The sequence below is a fragment of the Protopterus annectens genome, chromosome 8.part0, assembly GCF_019279795.1.
Source record: "Protopterus annectens isolate FY-2018-M chromosome 8.part0, PAN1.0, whole genome shotgun sequence".
Taxonomy (NCBI): Eukaryota; Metazoa; Chordata; order Ceratodontiformes; family Protopteridae; genus Protopterus; species Protopterus annectens.
The window spans coordinates 847227389-847247623 of NC_056741.1; the positions used below are offsets into that span (position 1 = coordinate 847227389).

At 39.3% G+C, this 20235-nt stretch overlaps 1 protein-coding gene across 1 annotated transcript in view; it reads left to right on the forward strand.

The window, feature by feature from the left end:
- LOC122809104 (mitochondrial carnitine/acylcarnitine carrier protein-like) overlaps positions 1–20235 on the forward strand; it is a 708815-nt gene that overhangs the window by 530938 nt on the left and 157642 nt on the right. The gene's annotated exons all lie outside the window — the stretch shown is intronic.

The window sequence follows — 20235 nt, forward strand, 5'->3', positions numbered from 1 at the left end:
CTAGGCCACACTGAATCTGCAGACACTGAACCGGTTACTTTCTTTGATATCCGTATAACTGTTTCCTTCTTCCTGCATCTGCCTTGGTGTGCTTTGAGTTAACCAGATGCCACAGCAATGCAGAATTGTATTGTGACCATCACTGAGTAGGTTACTTTCAGAGCTGATCTTCAGATAATGCTGCCATCACAGTGCAATGTGTTATATTTTCCTCCCTGACATTGTGAAATGCAGAACCCAAAAGATCCATGGTCTAATGTTTGAGCACATTGGGAGTTCAAACACACTACCAGTGTGAGTAGCTGTTCTGTGTGATATTTATTGTGAGCCATGCAAAGATCCATACTGGTGCCAACTAGGAAGGAACAGCTGATTAGCCGTAGTGCACTTCTTTCAGAATTGTTTGTCTTTTAAGTGCTATCTTCAGAAAAGTTGTTGAGAGCTCTTTCTAGTGACTGATGCCTTGGCATCATTGCCACTGTTAATATATAGAATCTTGGATATCTGTCCAAGGTGCATAGCTGCTGTCAGTACAGCTTGCTTTATGTCTGAGACTAGATGGACACTGGAATTGGTAAAGGGAAGTCATATTATTATGGTTTTATGGACTTCAACAAAGCCTTTGACACAGTCACTTACAAGAAACTGGTGGGAAAATTAAACTATGGAGTAGATTCCAAAATAGAAGAGTGAACTGGGAATTGGTTGTCCAGCTGGAAGCTGACACTTGTTGTCATAGATAAAATGTCATGAGAAACATCAGTAAGTAGTATGCATTGCAAGAGTCAATGCTGGAGCCAGTTCTGTTTCATATAGTTGGGTCAGATATTACACACTGGGTTCAAAAGCAGCTGTGGCACATACTCTGATGATGGTCTTAGCCAACTTATGCAGAACTGCACCAAAAAGGATAGAATGCTGCATGCAGTCCTAATGAATGCAGAGGAAATCACATACATCCGGGTTAAGGCACCAATACCAAATGGTTATCATGCAATTGTATGGTTTAGAGTAGAGGGAAGGGTGAAATATGAAGACAGAGATGATGTAAGGTTTCAGAAGAATTAATTATGCTGCCTGGAGGAAAGGATCAAAGATGAATAAGGAGACTGGGAGCAAACTGAGGGAGTAAACAAGTTGTGGAAATGGGTCTTGGATGTGACATTCAGGACTGTAACCAAGACTCTGAGGGAGAGGCCGAAAGGCAAAAAAAAAAAAAAAGATGGATAGTGTGGGTACATATGAATGAGAGGCTAACAAGCAGGGTAAAAGATGAGGCCTACAAAACATGGAAAGGAAGGATGGATGGATGGGGAGGTGGCAAAAGCACTAGAGCAGTAGGCTAGGAGAACGCCAACAAAAATGGTGAGGGCAGCAAAGGCAGAATTTGAAAGTGAGCCAGCAGAAGGGATCAAGAAAGGAAGCAGAGGCTTTTTAAAGTATATAGCAGAAAGTATAAGGTGAGGAGCTTAACTTCTCAGACAAATCAAAGATGAAAAAGAAGATCACAAGAGACTGTGGAAAAAAATAGGTACTGAATGAATTTTTTTTCTAAATTAAGCCTACCCTTGATTAGGCAGTGCCCATTTGTTTCTCTGCTATGGAAATTTCACATTGAGACAAGGTGACAGCTTCCTGAGGAGACGTCACTCAGGCAGCAAAGAGGATGCTTTGTGATCTCACTGGCATCTCAGTGATGAGAATATGTTGATTGCTTAATTCCACACACCTGTGTAGGGAGTTGAGCAAACCGCATCACTGCAATGGCCCACAATGCTCTCCTTTTGATAGTGCAGATTTTCATACACTCACTGTAAAGGCTATCATCCATTAGTGGCTTGGTTATCTTATTGTTTACCTCCCCAGTCCACCGTCTGTGTCACTGACCCTCCTGTAAGGAATAATGGCAGTATGTCTATCTTGTTCCACCTCTCCCTCCTTTCCTCAGGATGGTCCCTCCCATCCTTCCTGTCAGCACCGTCAAGTGCCTGAACCTCTTGGGGAATTTGGATCAGATCACCTGTGCAGTAGTCAAGGCTTTACTCCTCTATGCCACTGGCATTGGCTATACTGAATGAACAAAGGAAAGCAATGAAAGGTGCCATGCCATAGGCAAAGGATTTCTAATTGTCCAGATAGATTATAGATTACCCATCATTACCACAGCATATGAGAAAAATATAACCATCCAAAAACCATCTCCAACAAAGTATGCCATTTCATCATAAACTCATTGCATCAAGAACACCATTGCTTGATTCTATTTAAATCCAGATGGCTACTTATCTAACAAAGTTCTGACCTCCTGTTCTCCTTCCTGCTGTATAAAACCCTTTCTCCTGACTCATTCTCACCTCTAGCACACAGAGTCATTTCTACAACCTCATCATACATCCTAAGACACTCTTACAGTCCTCCCCCAGTCTGGTCACACCAGCAACTAAACTACACTGCACCAATATTGCTTTATCCACACTAGTTCCTCCCCTCAAGCACAGATGTTATAACAGAACTCAAGAAACACCTATTTACTGAAGCTTCATAGCAATGCCAGCATTCTGATAACATCACTTAAATATCACTACCTTTCCTCTATCTATTCACTGCTTCACATACCTCTCAATCTGGAAACATCAAAAATCTGGAAAAGGCCCATGAAAAATAGGTGCAAATCTGTACGCTGATTAACATAAAATTCACATACATAATTATGTAACCCCACCCACTCCAGTGGAATTGTGGGTTACCAACTTTCAAATGCAAACTGAAGAACAGACAACCAAAATATGGCATCAGAGTCCCCCTGCAGCCATTCCAATGTCCCATTACCTGGCTATTTTGCCCCATTTACCATAAACACTAATGTGCATAATGCTTTACTTCTACAATGATTATTTGGATTTTATTTTTACATTTTATAGCACAATGCATGAACACTAATAGACATCTGCTAAACAAAACAATACTGTTTCACAATGAAAACAGACTTAGCATTAAAACTTCTCTGCCCTTGAAACTCACATTCATTGAAACAGCATTGAAACCCACACCACATCCAAAGAAAATGCATCTGGCCAGTGGTGGATAAAGATAACCTTTGGGCTGTTTTCAAGCCGTAGGCCCCTTGCACACAAAACAAGAAACATGCACATGTACTTCGATACACCTTCCTGACTTTATTAAATTATATTCCTTGTATAATACAGCACACTTGTTAGACTTAGAGCTCATTTTAAATTTATTGTTTGAACATTTTTTCAGTAGGCAATGAAATAAAATGCATTTACCAATAATGACAAAACTGCCCAATTCAGAACATTTCCATCATAAAAGTCTACTTACACACACACACACACACACACACACACACACACACACACACACACACACACACACACACACACACAGACATACACACACACACACACATTTATATATATATATATATATATATATATATATATATATATATATATATATATATATATATATATATATATATAGAATAACAGTAGTGTAAGCCATGGGCATCTTGCATAACTTTACCTCTGATTGGTGTTATCAGACCAACTCAATAGCTGTAAATGCACAACAAAATAAACTAGGCAAACTGCATGTTTTAAGACTTCCGATTTTTAGTCCAAGCACTGACAGACCCTCTCCTACATTCATCCTGAAGCATCAGAACTATTATTGTAATCCAGGTGCTGTTAACTGGCCACTCTTGTTTCTCCACTCTATGAAGTGGAAAAATGGGTACTGTACTTGTTTAAAAACATTTTTCTTATAAGGCAGCACAGAACATAATTATGATTTTCTGTAGCTGAATTTGGGTTAATGATATTTTTTGCTCTTTCCACTGAGGCACAAATGCCCTTGTGCATGACATTTTCTCGGTTCTGTTGTATCTGTAGCTACACCCTTGACTTGTTACACCTCCCCCCTTTAAAAGTAAAACAACACAGTACAGTATCAACAATGCATCTACATACTGTGGGAGTAGAACCCACAGCCTTCTGCATCAAAAGCAAGTATTTAACCTGTTATACTATTAACAATGCAAGCAGACTCAGCATAAGCAACACTAAACTTCTCTTCCCCTGAAGCTCTCAGTTCCTTGTAAAATCCACTCGACACTCAACTGTATCACTCAAATTTGCAGCACAAAAAATCTGAAAAAAGCCAAAATGTATTGGGGGACAAAAGCCCCAAAACCAGGGACACGTTTTAAACATTGCCTGTATAATTTTGGAAAGTTCCTAGAATAAAATGTGTTGCCACCATGCGTTTCACTGCCAAGTCTTGAACCCAGGACCCTCTGCACTGCAGTCAGAGCAACATACCACTATGCCAAATCAGCAGTTTCCTGAACAATTGAAAGACTGAAACTTAAATGGCTATCATTTAGTGAATTCAGTTCTCACTTCTCACCATAGCTCTCAACCTCTTAGCACAAAAAACCTGGACAAAGCCAATAATGAGAGAATACAGAATTCAGTTCTCATTTCTCACCATAGCTCTCAGCCTCTTAGCACAAAAAACCTAGACAAAGCCAATAATGGGGGAATACAGAATTCAGTTATCTCTTCTCACCATAGCTCTCAACCTCTTAGCACAAAAAACCTGGACAAAGCCAATAATGGGGGAATACAGAATTCAGTTCTTACTTCTCACCATAGCTCTCAACCTCTTAGCACAAAAAAACCTGGACAAAGCCAATATTGGGGGAATACAGACCCAAAAATAGGGACAAATTTCAAATACTGATCTTATAAACTTTGAAAATTGCTAAAATAAAAGATTTGGTGTTACCATTTATTTTCTGAAGAATATGAAGTCTGAAATTCAAAAGCCTGTCATTATTTAGTGAATTCAATCCTTCACTGAAATCCAGAAAACCACAGAACAAAAATATGTGGCATAAATCTAGAAAGTTTTCTGAAGGGGTGGTGGGTAGGGACTTTAGGCTTTTGTTACCTGTACCCAAGGTACACGGTTTGAGCCTGAGTACCTCCCCTAGCCACCAGGGGCATTTTACACACACACACACACACACACACACACACACACACACACCTTGAAAAGGCAGCAGCATAGCTATCCAGTTCGGCAGCATTTCAGCCTTGCTCTTCCTACCTTTCCATCAGCAGCATAGATGTCCAGTTCGGCAACCTTTCCATCGGCAGCATTGAAGAGGCAGCAGCATAGATATCCAGTTCAGCAGCATTGAAAACACATCACGGTTATTCCCGCTAAGGATTTGAGCAGCTGGAAATGCATGCATGTTGAATTTCAGCTCAATTCCGACAGGCTGGCAGGCTGTTTCACAGAGCTGACATTATCGCACACATGATGTCAGCTGAAAATGCCAGGAAATAAAATTTAAAATAAAAGCGCCAGGAAATTTGGAAATTAAGGGGTGCCACTCCTGAATCGTGGCACCCCATTATTTGGACCCAAAAACTCTGTAAAAACCGAGTAATTCGTTACGGTTGGGAATGTATGCTGCTTCACCTGGAATTAGTCATCCTGCCAGCTGTGCTGAAATCTTCATTCATTCCTTAATCTCCCTCATCCTCCCACCTCTTTTTGTTATCGCCTTTCCCTACTCTGCAAACTAGTCCAATACCTTACAACATACAGCTTAATTGAACTAGTTTGAAAAAACAGACTCAAATAGGATCCAAAGTGACAGCAAAGGCATTACTTGCTGTTGTATCCATCTTGTTTGTAATTGGTATTTCAGTTTAGAATGTGTGAAGTTTGTATAGATAGTTATCTGTATTACACTGTATGTAATTTTATCTCTTCCTTAGATTGATATACCCACCCAGGATGCATATGTAAATGGACCATGTAATCAGTGCATTACCTTTGTAAACAAATGTAAAATAAAATTAAATAAATAAAATGCTGGGGAAAGGCAGAAAAGAATTGGCTTTGGCAGAACAGTATATGGATACAAGGCTAGAGAGCAAGGAGGTGGAGTGGGAGCTGGCTGTCCTTAGTCAGACTAAAGCACAAGAATCACATGGACAACCTCCCAGAGTCCTCAGAAATCTGGCCTGTGTGCTGGCAGAATCCCTTGTGGTGATAGGGTTGCCAACTTTTCATATAAAAATTATGGACATGTACATGAAAGCAAAATGTGGTACCCCCCACACATGTGCCCCCCCCACTGGGGGGGGGCGCGGACATATGGGGGGCCCCCACGCATGCAGTACCCCCCCCCCCACACACACACACACACACACGCACGCACACACGCAGCCATTCTGATGTCCCTTTACTTGGCTATCTCTCCATTTCTCCCCAGTTGCCATAAATACTGTTCAAAACTCTGTGTGCATACTGTTTTCAGCTTTACTTCTACAATGATTACAGATACTTGGATTTAATGTAAAACTTTTATTTTGAATTTTACAACACTAACACTAACAGCCATTTGCTAAACAAGCAATACAGTCTCTCATAAACAGACATAGCTTTAATGCTTCTTTGCCTTTAAAACTCACATTCACTGAAACAGCATTGAAACCTACATTCAGAAAAAGTGCATCTGGCCAGTAGTGGATTAAGTTTACCTTTGGGTTTTTTCAAATCATAGCCCCCTTGCACACATTTTTAAAGCCAAGCAAAAGTTCTTTGATTCACCTTCCTGATTGTATTAAATTTTAATACATAATAACAACTAGCAGACATGAATTAGCAGCCATCACAACTTTAAGACTGGTACTGAAACAAAACACATGAACCAATGATGATAAAACTGCCCAATTCAGAACATTTCAACCATAAATGGCCACTCATACTTATGTCATTAAAATCCACCAATATCAGTCAATATGCACAATCTCTGCAGAAGTGCAGAAGTAAAACATCATCTAAATTCCACATTAAACAAAAGAGATCTGCAACTACTGAAAAGTTGCTGCTAGCAAACAATTTTATATTTCAGTGCTGAATGCAGAAAACGTCTGACACATGAAGAGAAACATCTTTTCACAGGGGCTTCAGAGCTGCAGAATTTTTTTTTCTTTACATCAACCAGTATTTCATCTCCAGTCAGAAGTTAGAACGTGACAGAAATATGAAACAATTAATCAGGTCTGAAGGGTTTTCTTGCACTTATTCAGAAGGCTACACTGGACTGAAAAATCTCGGCCCCTGCCCCATTAGAATACAACACAGTATGACTCTGAGCCTATCACCCGACCCGTAACTACTTTAAACTCTAAATCCTGAACAAGGAAAGGGACTTGACTGAATCTTCAGACAATAATAGTTTAAGGATGGTTAAGCCTTTCAAGTATGGTACAAACAACAAATTCAGCAATTTTGTAAATCAGAAACATTAACTAGAGCCCTTTTTTCCTCTTTTTTTTTAAATATTGTAATGCTAGTAAAACAAAGAATTATAACAAATTTCTAGTCTCACTTAGCATGGAAATTATCTGGTACCTGAAAAAGTGTTTAATTTAAGATCAGTGCATGTCTTCTGCTCAATTTGCACTGCCTTCGTTGCTGAAAGATTTCAATGCCAAACCTCTTTTTTTGCTGCAACCAGTTATATTTTGCTCATACATTTTTTCTCACAGAAAATATTTTCTGTCAAGAAAGTTCTGTCTTCATTTTATACATACCTGCAAAACAGGTTTCTCATCACAGTATCAATGATCAAAAATTCCCTGTAGGTATCAACAAGACAGATTCAGCACTGAGCTGAGGGGAAAAAAAAAATGGAACTTACATGTGCCGCTGCCGCGCCCACAGTGTTGAAATGGAGAAAAGTCAGACAGCCGGACTCGTACTTTGCTTGGGGGCTGGGCTTTTCAGCATATGTCTTCTGTTAACTTCTTTACAATTCAAATTCCGCGCATGGGAAGACAGTGAGTAGACAGACGTAAACAGTCGCAAAGACACTGTTTTCGTCACCATCTGCACCCGGAAGCAAAGGGCGTTCTTAAAGAAGAATGCCCATAAAAAAAAAAATGTTTTTAAACTAATCAAAAATGTGCACACAGTGCACCATTTTTTCCGGACAACACAGGCATTTTCTATTCTTCCGGACAGTGTCCCTTAATTCTGGACAGTCCGGAAGAATTCTGGACGGTTGGCAACCTTATGTGGTGATCTTCAGCAAGTCACTAACTAGTGCAGAAATGTCTATACACTGGAAGACAGCCAGTGTGGTACTATTGCACATTGCACTGGTGAGCAGGAAAAATAAAGGTTGCCGAAAGAATCTTGAGAGGAAAGCATTAATAGAGGACATCAGTGTCAAGTACAACAAAGATTTTGGTTTATGATGGGAAGAAGCTATCATTCATACCTGATCTAGTAGTTTTATGACTAGATTACTGGTCATTTTGACAGGTGAGCACCAGTAGACATGATCTACCTGAGCTTTATTAACACCTTTGATTCAGTCACACATGGAAGACTGATAGGAAACTGGAAGGGCTGTGGTAGGACCAGTATTGAGGAACCAGATGGTTAATTAGTTGAATAGTAAGATGCAAGGAGATGTGGTGAGGACAGTGTCAGAAATCAGCAAAGTGACTAGGGGGTACTCTGAGGGTGGGTGTTCTGTCCCTGATCCAGAATTCATTAGTGTGTTTCTTTCAGGTACATCTGAGGGAAAAGAAAGTAAAATCATCCTCTGTGCTGATGACACAAAGGTAAGTGAAGCACTGGTGGATAGGGTGAGGAGTGTAGGGAAGGATTTACAAAGGCTGAACAGGTAGACTGAAAAGTGACAGGTGAGTTCACTGCAAACAAACACAAAGTGCTGCACTTGGGCTGTGACAATGCTGCTGTGAAGTCTCAGCTGTGGAGAGTGGAACTGATAAGCAGGAAAAGAGTTCTAGTGTGCTAATCACATCTGGACTGGACCACAAGGAGCAGAGTGAGAGTGAGCAGGTCAGTGGTAGCAGCAAACAGAATGGTCCAATGCATCTTCAGGGCTGTAGTCTCTAGAAACAAAGACATAATTCTTCCACTCTGCACAGCCCTGCTTTTATGACATCTTAAGCACTGCATGCGGTTCTGGGGACTGTTCAAGGACAGAGTCATCAGGTTGCTGTAAAAAAATTGTAGAGTAAAGTCACCAGAAAAAACTATAGGGCGAAGGGAAAGAGAAGACACAATAGTGGTGCACATAATCATGTCAGCATCGTCCTAATCAGGAAATTCGGGGGGGGGGGGCAGGCAACAAACTGTAGGAGCTAGCTGCTATGGTGATCTCTGGAGGTGGTACTTCATATAGATGGGGTAGGCCCCTAGATGTACTGACTGATGTACTGATATATTGTAAGTTATCAAAGGAGTTGAGAGACTTGGGATTGAGCAAGGAAATATGGACCAGGGATATGAGATGGATGGAGCTGCTGTATGATTGCTATGTGTAACACATGGGCCAACTCATATGCTAGTAGACTATTACAATCAAGGTTCTTTTTGATGCCAGGTGAAGATACGGTCCCAAGAAGTGGTAATGTTCAACACATAGATCACTGTTTATGCAATATGGATCCTACCTCCTCATGATCAGACAGCTTTTCAAAACTTTTGGTGCCTTCTAAGTGCTCCAGTTGTCAGAAGCATGAGGGGGCTCCATAAAAAGACAGTTGGAGTACAAAAAGCTTCAGCTTTTTTGCTACTAAAGACATCTCCTTTGTCAGACCCATGGAACTGTCAGTCAGCTAGGGATCCTACAAGGCTGGGCAGGCAAGTCCCCAGATGGGAAACACCTTCCACTAAAAAAAGTTTTTTGAGCAAAACTTGTGTTTTTTCTGAGGTATTGTGTTTAGCTAGGAAGTTTAATGTTTTAAGACTGTCATTGCATTTCTAAAAGAGCAAGTAACTTGTTTGAGAGTCTTGGATATCAGGCCAGCTCCTGTTTTGCCACAGCTGCTGGTGGGTGAGACCGCTGTGGCCATTTGTTGTTCCTCAGACCACTCATATTTGCCTCAAGTCCCCTGTGTGTAGCATATGCAGCCACCAAAGACTAGGGATAAACATGTCCTCTGGCTGTAGGGACACCCTTGCTGGGTAAGGGAAAACTACTCTTGGTCTCAATTGAAGGGGCAGGTGAAGACTCTTCACTTAGCCAAGATAGGGAACCTGTACTGGGACCTACTAGGCTTTCTATGAATCTGTTAAACATATTTTAGTGAGATACCCAGGAAAAAGGAACATAGTGAGAAAACCTTCCAGTCTCTTTTTTCCATTTTTATGTACAGGAACATTTACTGGAATTTGCTAGGGAGCTCATTTTTACTTTTTCCTTACCTCTTGTTGTCCAAGCAAGAAATGAAGGAGTTACATTTTTTCTGACTTCAATTGTCAGTCATAAGACTAGGCATTGCATGGTATGTTGTACTTAGAGAATTTATTCTTAAGCTAACCATTCTGATTCTGAGAGAAGTATGCATTCAGTTTTCCCTTTTGAACAGTTATCTTTTTCTGCCATTTATGTAGGATGAAAGTGTTTTTTTCTAGTGGGAGCAGAGTGAAATTCCTATGGCACTGAAAATGTATTATGTTTTGTTACATAATGTTTGGATTACATAATGTTTGGATATAAAGGATAAACCAAGTAGTGTCTCAGGTAGTTAAGGTCCCAAATAGACCAAATAAATTGCAAAGTACAAGAACAAAAGTCCAGGACCAAACACAGCTTGCAAAAATGTCCAAACTTTAATAAATAAGCTTAAAAACAGGTAAGTGCTTTCATGCCTCACAATAGGCACTTCATCAGACAATCTTACAAGAGATCACATGCACTTTAAATAATATCAATTAATCAATAATGTAATTTGACATCTTTAATCTCTGATACCCAGTGTAGAGGGTGTTGAGGCTGTTAGGGTATTTTTACATAAGTACAGTGACTATTCCAATAGTATGATGTTTGTGATATGTACTCTTTTAGATTAAATTTTAGAGAATAATGTTTTTATGTTTAAAGACAATGTTTATTTGCAGAAGGTTGGCATAGCTATGGGCACTTCTTGTGCCAATAGCTACGCCAACCTAGTTATGGCATGTTGGGAAGATCAGCATGTTTTGACCCCCCCACTCTTTTTCTAAACATCTATTTTTAGAAGATTTGTGGATGACATTTTTCTTTTGTGGAATGGCAGCTTATTAGAGTTGGATTTGTTTGTTACCTATCTTGTATCTACCACAGGGTACCTTAGATTTACCAGAAATGTGCATATGGAAAGCATTGACTTTCTAGATGTTCATTTGTTTAAAGGTGATGAGGGTATGCTACAGACAACAATGTATAGAAAATCATGTAGGAAGAATACTTTGCTGCATCAAGACAGTATCCACCCCGGGTATATTTTTTAAAAATATTGTTAATAATCAGGCATATAGGGCATCACGCTTTCATACTAGAGATGAAGGTTTTGTTGAAGCACTGAGTGAGCTTAAATATGAACGCCTAGCTAGGGGTTATATGGCTAAAGATCTTGATGAGGTAGGTCAAAAAGCCTTGAAAGCTAGACTTGAAGGGGTTTGTCCTTATTTTTCTAAGAGAGAGAGAATGTTTTATCAAAAATAAAAAAGAAAAGGGGGCTATGTTGGATTTGTTAGACCTGCAATTACCTTCTCCATTAATGTGAGTAGAATATGTGTTGTGATAAGAAATAACTGGCCAATCCTTATATCTGATGAAGAGATTTTAAGGGTTGTAGCTGATGTACTGATATTTTGTTTTAAAAATGAGTTGTCTCTTAAGAGACAACTATGTTATGAACGTAAGCAAAAGCCTTCATTGATTTCTGATAGGAGATGCACTTATGCATGTAGGAATTGTGCAGCATGCTGCTATATTTGAAAGCAGAAGGAATTTAGACATCCCATTACAGGTTTTAGTTTTACACCTAGATTTTATGCAGATTGCTCAAATAAAAATTTAGCTTACCTTGTTGTTTGTGGAAACTGTAGTGGTTTCTATGTTAGAAAAACTCAAGATCTTTACGTGAGTGTTTACCCATAAATATCCTGGGTTAAATGTTTTTTTACCCTTAAAACCTTTGCTTAAAGATGGCAAATTACATCACTGATTAAGTGATGCTGTTATTTAAAGTGCATGTGATCTCTGTAAGATTGTCTGATGAAGTACCTATTGTGAGGCATGAAAACGTTTACCTGTTTTTAAGCTTATTTATTAAAGTTTGGACTTTTTAGAAGCTGTGTTTGGTCCTGGACTTTTGTTCTTGTACTAGGTTATACAGGATATCTCAGAGTCATATGTATTTGTTTTTCTTATCTGAAAGCAGAGCCATCAATGGTTTCTTTATCTAAAACTGCTTCTGCTGAACAGTTTACTGCTGCTAACCCATTCCTCTATCTAGGATGGGAAGGGTTTATATTAGATGCTCAAAGTTACTGAACTTCGAATACAATATGATCGACACCATATCATCGAAGTCCAGTAACATCAAATACCTAATAAAAACATCACAAAAAGTCAAAAAATAGACCTACTTGCTTTAATCAGGGGGCAAGCCCCCTGCACCCCCCACCCCCCACCCCCGCTACTTAAATATTCCAACTCTGAGACTGCACTAAATTGAAGTAAATGGAAATCTCCCTTTACAGAGATTTTCGTTTACCTCTTCTATGCTCTGCGGTTTCACCGTTTACGTGTCGACAGTGTCAGATTCGACATTGTGAATGTTTGTGATTCTGATATAGACCCGATGGGAAAGGCATTGGACAAGTTGGGAGAAGAAAATTATTTCTTTCAGTACCTTAACATTCATAATTGTAAACTGTCTAGTTTTTATGCTATCATTTATCATTTTATGTTATCTATTCATTCATTCATTTATTTTTATTTTCTTTCTTTTTTTAAGAACATGTAGAAGTTAATGATTAACCCCTCTTCTGAGATAAAAAGGTCTTTCGGTACCTCTGCTAACAGTTACTCACATTAGTAAGCTTCTTTAAAGTGTACTGTTAATGCCACTGTTTCTTCCTCAGGGACTGGTAATTTTGAGTTAGTATTGAGAAGATTGGTTTTGTTTCATTCTCAAAATCTCCCTGAAAAGGTTAACTAATATTTTAAATTCTGTCTTAGATAAGGTAGTTCTGTTTAGCTGTTTTGCAACTGAGGTAGTAAAGAAGTGTGATTAAAAGGTAAAGATGATTAAAGGAGTTAGAATTTTCAACCCTTATTTCTTAGAGCTATTAGAAATTTCCCTTCCTCCCCAGGCCCGTTTTTTTCAGTAAGCAATTTTAGCAACAAGGAGTCGAGAAACGGGTTTTCAGACAGCCTCAGAAAGTCCAGGACAGTCCACTCAGTCAGCATGACTGTCTGTTCAGGCTATTCCCCCATTCCAGTCTGGCAACCACTGCATTTCTGAGTTTTTTTCTTCCTTGTGGAACCAGATTCTTACAGACAGATGGTTTTATATGTAATCCAGCTGGAGTATACTTGGCAATGGGAACATCTCCCTCATTTTCAGAGATTCCTACTTGTCCAGTGAACCAAGCCAGTCTTTTTCCCCCCATGCCACAGGGAATGATAGAATGAGTGCCTCTGACAATTGGGCAAAGACCTTCATTCAAACATTTTCTGGTACCAAAAAGGAAGCATCCCTTCAGTCCTAGCTTCATCCTATAGCTTTCATGGTAAAGCTAGATTTAAAGGATGCCTGTCATCACTTTCCCAGTGGCAAGCAGTTCAGGAATCTTTAAGATTGGCTGTCTCTGGCTTAGCCTATCAGTTCTTTATCTTACTCTTTGGATGTCTCTGCACCACGAGTATTTCTGAAGTGCCCAGTCGATGATTATCACTGATTTCTTGGCATTCACATCTTTCCACATTAGATTATTTTCTTTTATCTTTGCAGACTCTTTTTCCAGCTGTCAAGAATCTTTACCAGCTGTTCAAAATCATCCTTCAGTTTAATTTCTCCAAGTATATTGGGTTTCTTATACCATGAGAGTAATGGATCCCTTTCCTGAGTCAGGGCATGATTACAGTTCATGAAATTAGTATTGTTTCAATCTTTGATGTTAGCCAAGAGTGCTCTTCTCAGCACCCGCAATGTACCCAAAATTGTCACCTTCTGCAGTTCATATGAGGTTACTTGTGCTGGTAGCATATTTAAATATGATCGTAACTTTTTTACTAGTCATGTTACTCCTACTGCCATTAAACCAGCAGGGTATCTTTCTTCTACATTGCTCTAGTCTCTGCATGCAAATCCTGGTATTTTATGACCTTGTGTCTCTATATGTAAGACACTGTAATCACTGGGTGCAGCAAGTTTCAATCATAATTGCTATTATTGTGTTTTTTTCTTGAACTACTGTATCTGGTTTTCTTACATCTGTTTTTTGAACGGCTGCTTTTGGGTGATCCCATGTGATATAGACTTTATCATTCTCTATAATGGCAAGGTCATGCTTCCAATGTTTCTCAGTTACTTCAGTATTGTAGTGTTTGCATACTCCCCAGTGCAACCATCTTGCTACATCATTGTGTCTTTCAGTGTACAGACCCATCAGCAATGAGTGTATCACACCCAGCAATGATATGTGCAAATGTTTCCAAGTCTGTTTTACAGAACCTGCATTTGTCTTTTTCTCCCACACTTTCTATAGACTTTACAATCCAAATTATACATAGTCCACTATGTTGGGCAGCCATTATTAATGCTTGGATGGCTTTTCTGCAGAATGAGAGACCACAGCAGGGTCTGAAGAAGGACACTTGTAGAGGTGGTCAAAGGCCTCAGGCACTTTATAAAAATGGTCAGGCTTCTTAGGGGCTGGAGACTTGAAGAACTATCAAATAAGTCATGCACACATTGAAAACAATGAGTTGTGTCTTGTACGATGGAAGAAACTAAATTATTTAAAGTAGATTTTTCCTCACAAGAAGAAACTGCAGACAAAGCAATCCTCATACTTTCATGATTAGTCAGAATAAACGTTAATGTATGAGCCATCCAATTAAAAATTCTGAAAATCAAAATTGTAGAAGAATATACTTTTTCCCATATGTATTATTAATCTTCCCATCCTTGTCAGAAAGAGTAGAGCTGGAATTAACTAAATATTTAGCAGCAGCAGGATTAATTAAAGCTATACCTGCTACATCACGTTTGGGAAGAATGTGTATGAACTTAGAAGACTGAGGAACATTATACATTCTATCTGCATTTTAGGGGCAGCAGGTTGACTATCAGGAAAATTGCAGGCAGTGACCCATTGTCCAAGCTGATAGAACTGGAGAAATGAATGAAGATTCTCTATAACAGCTCGTAGTATTTTCCGAGAAACAGAAAATACATGACCAACTACAGAAGAGCAGATTTCCTTTTTTACATATTTTCAGATATGTCTGTGTTAGTGTACAACTTACATTTTCCTAGGTATAGCCAGAGGATATCTGTCTCATAACTAGTTTCCATCAGAAGTCAGACATGCAGTATGAAATATCCAGTACCTCTCAACCCACTGTTATCAAGGACAAGAGCTGCTGTCCTTTGGATGTTTAGTCTCAAACAGGTGACCTACACCCAAGGGTAAAAGAGATAAGAAGCATCTCAGCTAACCGTAAATTGTCCTGTTAAATTTATTGAAATACAGCTATAATGAATGTGATGCTTATCCGTAATAATCTGCAGTGTCAGAAAATGTTATCAGATTGTAATGTATTTCTTCTTTTCTCAGAAGTATTTCCCAGGAAAAAGGAGGAGTTCTTTGCTCAACAGAGAGTGGAATTTGTGTATTCAATTTTAAATACTGAAGAAATCTCTTTAACTGCTTGTCTTCTTATATTGCCTTATTTGTTTTGCCACTTCAATTTCCTTCATTTTCTTTAGGTGGAACCGGCCATATTTTAAAACAATTGTTCCTAAAATCTCAGTTTTAAAAACTGATACACGCTGTTTCAGCACCACCAGAAACTAGCTACTTTTTCCACTCACGTCAGCTTTCTGCAAGCCTTCAGATTAACTGAGCATGCATATAAAATGGTTAATCCTGGCTAAATTAAGCGTTTATTAAGTACAGACAATTTCACACACATGAAATATGTGCCCCTATTAAGTTGTTTCTTCTACAAAAGAAAGCACATATTGTGAGTGCAAGGTATGAAATTAAAAACATTTTAGCAGTGAACTGGTAGCCTAGAGGGATTAAACCCTGACTCCACCCCGGGCAAACCAAGTTCAATTAGAGATTTCAGCTGTAGATAGAACAGCAAGGAGAGTGGCCATGTCTATTCTGTTGGCAAGAAACATGCTAGGTTTCCCTCAAGTGGTGCTGTGGTGGAAGCCAGAGCTGAGAGAGAAGGGACCAGACTGGGGAGGGAGGACAGAGAAAGGTGTGACTGTCCTATTGGTCCAGGGTAAAGCATACTATCAAAGTTGTTCACCATTGCCTGCCCAGACTCATGGGATTACATTGGGTCTATATTACAAGGTCAAAACTTAAGTTACTCGAATAACTAAAGATCGATCTTGTAATATCAAAAGCCAAAAACCTCGAACGACTGATTTAACGCAGGGAAACATTTCCCTTGGCCGCATGAAAAAAAACTTTTAATCCCAAATGAAGTGGGGGGCTTCACCCCCCACACACCCCCAACTAAGTATACCAACTCTGAGATTGCTCTGCACTGGAGAAAAGGGCATAATCCCCATAACAGCCAAGGAAATTGTTTCCTTGCATTAGATTGGCTGTTCGACGTTTTTGGCTTTCGATATTACAAGATCGATCTTTACTTATTCAGTTAACTACAGTTTCGATCTTGTAATATAGACATATTACATTAACATAACTGGGGATGTTAGAGCTACAGGAAAATCTCTGAACTGCTCAACATGATGTGAGTTGCCATTTCGAAGAATGGATGGCTAATGGTTCTGTGATCTGAAACCACAGCTTCAGTTGCTCTTCACCCCTGGTTTGAGGATAAGCCAGACTGTGATCACAAAATGAAGCCATCTTCCCCTAACACCATGCATGCCAGTGAGGGAAAGGTCTGGGGACCAAAAACGCACTTAACACATACTGTGCTTAACTTTCGGGTGAAATTTTATTAGTTGGTTAATTAGAGGTGCCTTCTTTCCTATCCTTTGTCAGAACAACACAAAAGAGAAGATCTGATATTTACAGTGATGTTCATCATATTGATCACTGCTGAAGTTGGCTTAGCTATGTGGGTTATATCTTGCCAAGGATATAACAGCTGAACAGCTTCCAAAGCTTCAGGGCACCTTTTGCACACCTAAACCATTAGTCAGCTTGAGCTTGGCTGACTAAAAAGACAAGAATGGGTGCCAAGCCCTTCAGAGGTTTACTGCTGCAGAAGAGTATCCTCCCAGGGTCTATATTATATCCTCGAAAGCTTAAAAAAGCAAACGCTGATTGATCGAACTTATTTTCACAAAACTGCAAAATATCGAAGCAGCAGAAACTCAAATTTTTTCCTAGGGAAAGAATTCAGTTGTCCATTTCTGTTGCTTCGGTATTTTCAATGTTATGGTGGAAAGTTACCGGTCAGATTCAGGTAAGTGTGCGATTGTGTAGATGTGAATGTTAGGGGGTGATTTAGGTGAGTTAGGGTTAGGGCTCGGGTTAGGTGTGTGTGCGATTGAGTGGACATGAGGGTTAGGGCGGATTTAAGTGAGTTAGGGTTTGGGAGCGGGTGAGGTGAGTGTGCGATAGTGATGGACCTTAGGGTTAGGGTTTGGGTTAAGGTAAGTGGGTAGTTAGTGGTGTGTGCATAGTTCAGTGTAGGGTTAGGTATCAGATTTTAGGTGTATGTGTGTGGATTTCTGTTTGTTTGGTGTGCTTGTGTTGTGTGTATGTGTTTTGGATCAGCGATTTTTTTTCCCTGGGGAAAAAAATCCCTGATCTGACAGTTCGAGATTGTAAGCTTTTAGGTCAATCAATCAGTGTTTGCTTTTTTAAGCGTTCGATGATATAATATAGACCCTCCTCCCAGATGTCAAAGATCAACAATCATCTTGTGCTGTTCCCTTTGCCGAGTAGATAAGTTCCCTTTGGAGAAAAAACTTCCACTTTAAAATAAAATGTTTGTTTTATTGCACTTTCCCATTTAGGAACGTTATTTTTAACTTAGGAGTTTGTGTTTTAATAGACTGTCATGAGACTTAACTGTACTTTTAAACAGGAGAGCAACTTTTTCCTGTTAGTTTTTTAAAAGTTCTTTAGAGCAATTGAAAAACATGTTTCTGTGGAGATGTGTTTATTTTACTTTTGTAAGTTAACAAATTATTTTAATGTGCCTTTACTATGTTTCTGTGTGGAAAAAGTGACTTTCAAACAGTTTAATTTTTTTATCAGCTCTTATTGCTTGGTTCCCCTGTGGAAGAAGCACCATTTTTGGCTTCACCATTGAACAAACTACTGGTCCCACAGTCGGTCCTTCTTCCAGCTATAAAAATTAATAATTAAGCAAACAGCCTTTGCCATCATAGCAGGTTGGCAGTTTGCCTCAGCCACAGGTGGGTGACTCCACTGTGGCCATAGCTTGACCCTGTATTTCTCTGGTGTAGCACCTGCAGCCACTATGGACTGGGGGTTAGCCACGTCATCTGCTGCTGTTGGGGTCCCCTCAGTGAGCAAGGGAGAGACACTCTTATTGGTCCTGGGAGAGGGAATAGAGAAGGTTTCCTGTTGTGTCAGAATGCTGTGCCATCCCTGGAGAAGCTGCTGCTGCCATTTCCTGTCAGAAAGAAATAGAAAACCAAGCATGTATCTACTCTTCCTTATTTTTTTTTGGGTAGGATTAGTTTATTCTGACTCAGGGTTTAATCCAGGATGTTGATCCTTCTTATAAAGCAGTTTTTGGTAAAAGAAAGAGGGATTCCTCTTTTCCTGGAGAGATTCAAAATTCTGAATCTGAACAGGAAGATGCAGGATCAGATACATTTTTTCCCACAGACTTCTGATTCAGACACAGGGGAGAGCTCAGTTTCTAATTCTCCCTGTGGGAGAATGTGCCAATGTTTTCAGTAGGAGAACACTGAGGTTTCTCTGTTCCTCGGAAAATGCTATAAGTTGTTAGTTTCAATATCCTACACCCATTCCTCCTGCTCTGTCTGCTTTGGAGGATGTGTATGTTACTGCATGTTATTGCCTGCAATTTTCCTGATTGTCTGCCAGCTGCACCTAAAAGGGAGATAGGTTGTATAAAGTTCCCAAGTCCTAAGTCTTTTACATTTTTATACATAATTCCCAAGCCTGACCTAGTACCTATACCTTTAGTTGGTCCCACTGCCACTGAGCACTTAGTTAATTCCAATCCTACTCTTTATAATAAGAATAGGAAACTTATAATTGTCAGGCGTATATGCTAAAGCTTGTTCTGACAAATTCTGAAAGTACTACAAACAAATGAGAGAGAAACCTCACAGTCGCACAAAACAAAGCAGTACAAACGTGATAAGTAAGCGCTTTTCGTTTATTCTAATAAATAAACTTCCTCAGGAATTCTGAAAGTATGAGTAATGTTTTATCTGCAGTTTCATCTGCTTTAAATAACATAGTTTCTTCTATTCAACAGGTCACTATTCATTGTTTACAGTGTGTGCCTTACTCAGTTGAGCCTTATTCCAGTGATATGGCCACTGGTACTGTTTTGTGGTGGTTTGCATGGCTGAATTCTTAGAATCTACTAAAGGATGTTAACAATTAGATTTTAAATTTTACCTTGAATAGAGATTTAGTTTTTGGTCTCTCTACTGCATAGGTGATCAAAAATGTAATGAAAAGGGCAAGCTGATCCAGGAAATCTCTAAGACTTTGCAGCCCTTCTTTTCCAAATTTTTCAAGGGAATGTCTATCTTCTCATCCAATTTTGGAAGAAAACTGAATGAACAGTCTTAACATCATGCAGGTAAACAGATGTTTAAGAAAAAATGGGAAAGTAGTTCCAAAAAAAGTCTTGAACTTCCCAAAACCAAGGATAGTCCAACAAGTCTGAATGACTTTTCAAGAGATTACATGACCTGTCCGACTCTGATACATTTTTCCTTCCAGAAAGTCTGAATCCTCATTTTTCTCTTTGGCAACAGACAGTTTCAAACAAATGGGTTCTGAAAATCATTCATCAAGGTGGCAGTGGAAGGAAATTCCTCCTTTCTAGGAGATCATTCCTCATGCTCCAGGTCATACTATTGTTTCCACCAGTTCTTCATGACATGCTGTCCAAAGGAGTTTTAAAAATGT